We start from the raw sequence: 4,478 nt of genomic DNA on the forward strand, positions 1-4,478 counted from the left end.
AGTGGGTAGAGAAAATTGGCCAACCTGTGAGAGAGGCAACTGCAAGACCCACTGATGTAAGGCCTTTTGGAGGACTATAATAATAAATACAGACCTCACCATTCTACAGATCATAGACCCTTTGGCTCCAAATGTGCTGAACACCTCCCTGCCACACACATTACTGACCATTTCATTCAATACCCCCTGGAATAATTGGTAATGTAGTTGTGAGAGACCCCTTGGGGATGAGTGACTATAAGATGGAGAGTGAGATAGTTGATTCTGAGAATCTTAATAAGGGAATCTATGATGATATGAGGTGTGAGCTGGCTGTGATGGATCAGGAAATATTACTGAAAGTAATGACAGTAGACAGGCATTGGCAAACATCCAAAGGATTAGCGGGAGATGGAGAAAAAATTGTTTATTCTTGTTGGTGCAAGGGTACAAGAAGAACAGTGGCCAAACCATTGTTTGCAAGAGAAGTTAGAGATCATATTAGTTACAAAAAAGAGGCTTACAAATTGGCAAGAGAAAACTACAGAACTGAGGATTGGGAACATTTTAAATGTCAGCAAAGGAAGACCGAGGGATTGATTAAGAAGGAGTAAGTACAGTATAACAGTAAGTTTGTGAGGAATATAAGAACTAACTGTAAAAGTTTCTGTAGGTTTACAAACAGATAAAAGATTGGTGAAACCTTGTGTAGACCCCTTACAGTCTGAAATGGGGAATTTATAATGTATAATAACAAAACAATAGCTGAGGAACTAACTTCATAGTCTTCAGCAAGGAGGACACAAATAATTCAGTAGAAATATAGGGAATATAGGGTTTAGTAAGAGGAAGGAGCTGAAGCAAACTTGTATCAGTAATGAAATAGTGTGAGAGAAACTGATGAGATTGAAGGCTGACAAATTCCTGGAGCCTAACAATCTACATCCCAGAGTACTTTAGGAAGTGGCCCAAAAAATAGTAGATGCATCAAGATTCTTTATGCTTTGGAACAGTTCCTTATAGATTGGAGAGTAGCTAATGGAACTCCATTACTTAAGAAGGAAGGTAGAGATAAAATAGGGAATTGTAGATGAGTGAGTCCGATGTTGTTAGTAGGGATGATGCTAGCATTACTATCAAGGAATATATAGCAGAACACTTAACAGTGTAGATTTACAAAGGAAATCATGCCTGATAAATCTGCTGGAAATTTTTGCTGATGTAACTAGTAGAGTTGATGAGGGGAGCCAGTGGGCGTGGTTCATTTGGAATTTCAGAAGACTTTCAATGAAGTCCCATGTAAGAGATTAATATATAAAATAAAAGCACATGGGATGGGGGTCGTTCATTGAGAAGAATAGACAGTTGGTTGGCAGACAGGAAACAAAGAGTAGAAATAAATGGGTCATTTTCTGGGCCCCAGCTATTCACAGTGTATGTTAATGATTTAAACAATGAAATTAAATATAATATCTTCAAAATTTGCAGATGACACAAATCTGGGTGGAAAGTTGAACTGTGAGGAAGGTGCAGAGATGTTGCAGTGTGATTTGGACAGCTGAGTGAATGAGCAAATGAGCAAAAATACATGCATGAATGTGAGGTTATCTACTTTAGCAGCAAAATTAGGAAGGCAGATTATTATTTGAAAGCCAACAAACTGAGTTAGGGGAATGTTCAATGAGAACTTATGCACCAGTTGCTTAAAGTAAGCACCCAGGTACTTCACAAGATCAGAAGTGCAGATATTCTTTGATTATTACACAGTTTTCATAATTATTCATGACTCCTAAAATACTGAAATAGCTGTGTCCTGGTGTAGCAAGGCCTCAATAAAATCCATGTTTGGGCTGACAAATGGCAAGTAGCATTCACATTACGCAAGTGCCAGACAAACAGCATCTCCAATCAGAGAGAAACTAATCATACCGCTTGGTATTCAATGGCACTGCCATCACTAAATCCCTTACAATCAAACATCCTGGGGATTACCATTGACCAGAAATGCACTGGACTATCCAGAAAAATACTGTGGCTACAAGAGCAGGTCAGAAGCTCAGAGTGCTGCAGTGAGTAATTCACCTCCTAATTCCCTTGGTCTACAAGACACAAGGTAGCAGTGTGATGGAACATTCTGCATTACCCGGATAACTGCAGCTTCACCAATGCATGATAAGGTTGACACCATCTTGGACAAATCAACCTGCATGATTAGCATTACATTCACAAGCATCACCCTCCACTACTGACGCTCAGTAGTAGCACTGCGTACCAGCTACAAGATGCACTGCATAATTTTACCAAGGCTGCTTAGCTAGCACCTTCCAAACCTAGGACCAGTACAATCTAAAAGGACAAAGGTGGCAGGTACATGGGAACATTGCCATCTGCAAATTCATTCCAAGCCACTCATAATTTTAGCAGCAGTGGCACGGCTCCAGGACATGGCTGGTCCCTGTACCCAATGGTGGAGGTGGTGGTGTTCTGGATGCAGTGGTGTGCAGTGACTCAGATTTAGATTGTACTGGTCCTAGGTTTGGAAGGTGCTAGCTAAGCAGCCTTGGTGAAATTATGCAGTGCATCTTGTAGCTGGTACACAGTGCTGCTATTGAGTGTCAGTAGTGGAGGGTGTTCACAGACTGAGGGATGGACTGTGTGACTTTGCTTTTCTAGTGACAAGGACTCATGGCGGAGGTAGGGAGTGTAATATGGATGTTTTCTATTCTTTTGGCTGTTTCTTTTATTTCTGCTACTGTGTTTAATCCTGTCTTTTGTACACTAAGATGGAAGTAGGGAATGTTGACTTTGTATGCTTTTTATAGTATTTCTGTATTCCTGTACTTGAGTATATTTGACAATAAAATTTAAATCTAAACATATCACTGTTCCTTTACTGCCATTCAATCATATCATGAAACTGTCTAATTGCATTGTGAATCTACCATCTTCAAATGGACTGCAGCAATACAAGAGGGGAGCTCACCATCACCTTCTCAAGGGCAACTCGGGTTGGATAATGAATGTTGACTCATTGGCAATGAATGAATAAAACATTTTCTTCAAAAAACACAGATAGTTGTGAATCTCTGGAATTATCTATCTGAGGAAATAGATGCTTGATTGTTGAATATATTCAAGGCTGAGATTGATACATTTTTGAACTCAGTTAGATTCTGGGCAAGAAAGTGGAGTTCTCGCTGAGTTTCAGCCATGACTCCCTCTCTAGTTTCTTACCTTCTTATGATAATCCTAATGCTGCTGCCTTAATAAAGTGGGAATTGTATCATGGCTGCTGCCAAAATTATGGATATTCACTGAGATAATGGTTTGTACTTTGTCCCAAACCAATTGCACAATAATGGAATGGTGGGTCACCTTTGTGATTCTTGTGTCATTCCCCACTGATAAATACAGCTTGCAGAGCCAGGAGTGAAAAGTCAATGCCTCATTGCAGTGTTGGGATTCCCACAAAGCTGACAAATTCACGCATCTGCTCATCCTGCTCTACTCAGCTTTGTCAGTACATGTTGCACTTATCTTATCACATATTTGTGGCCTGCATTAACTTCCTGATGCATTGATTAATATTGCTTGAATTGAACCAGTCAATAGAATGTCGCTGTAACTTGTATGCTTAGCATTTAATAAAAGCACTGTCCTTGCCTTGATGTGAGGCTGCAGTTTCTGTTGAAAGAGGTGGCATACCTCTGTGATCATCTCAATATTGAATCAGCGTCACATCAATCTTTATTCCAGAATGTGTGCAGAGGAAAGAGTACTCTGAAAATCCATGGATATAGGGTTATCTCTGGAAAGTTCTCCGACTTCTTTTCTGTCCCTCTATTGCCTCAGTTCCACTTATCAGGCATGTTGTAGACCCTGCAAAGAAAACCCTGTACCTTGCAGACTTGGTGAGCACAGATGACCAAATCCTCTGTGCCCACCTCCATGAATTAGTGCAATGACTCACTGAAAAACTTCCAAAAACAAATCATTGAGTTTTCACAAATTTTGTCATAGAAGAAGTCAAAAGCCCTTTATCATGGTACTCTTTATAGCAGTAGTGGTTGGTAGGATCACGTAGATTCCACGGTGCAACCAAGGTTGGATATGGTTCTGTTGTTTTTATTTATCTTACTTAGAAAGTTTCAAGAAAAACAGGATAGAAATGTCTGAAGGCCCTCCTTTAGGCCTGAATTGGGTATGGGTCACAGAGCACTTGTTTTGGTCAGGGAGTGCAAAACCAGCTTTAAATTGCATTCAGACCTCATTAATATTGTTTGGGAGATCAGTTACTGCTGATCTCCACAGGCTGCCTACCCATTTTAAGAAGATAAATTCCATCCTGTAAAAGTTGCTGGAGGGGCAAGTATCATTTGGAACAATGTGGAATCAGGGAACACACTGTCATAAATTTGTTCTGACTTATATAATAGAAAATAAATGAAACTGATAATTTATAATATAAAAAAGTGATCATTTTATTTATCTCTGTAAAA

This window comes from Stegostoma tigrinum, chromosome 10 (genome assembly GCF_030684315.1).
Source record: "Stegostoma tigrinum isolate sSteTig4 chromosome 10, sSteTig4.hap1, whole genome shotgun sequence".
NCBI lineage: Eukaryota > Metazoa > Chordata > Chondrichthyes > Orectolobiformes > Stegostomatidae > Stegostoma > Stegostoma tigrinum.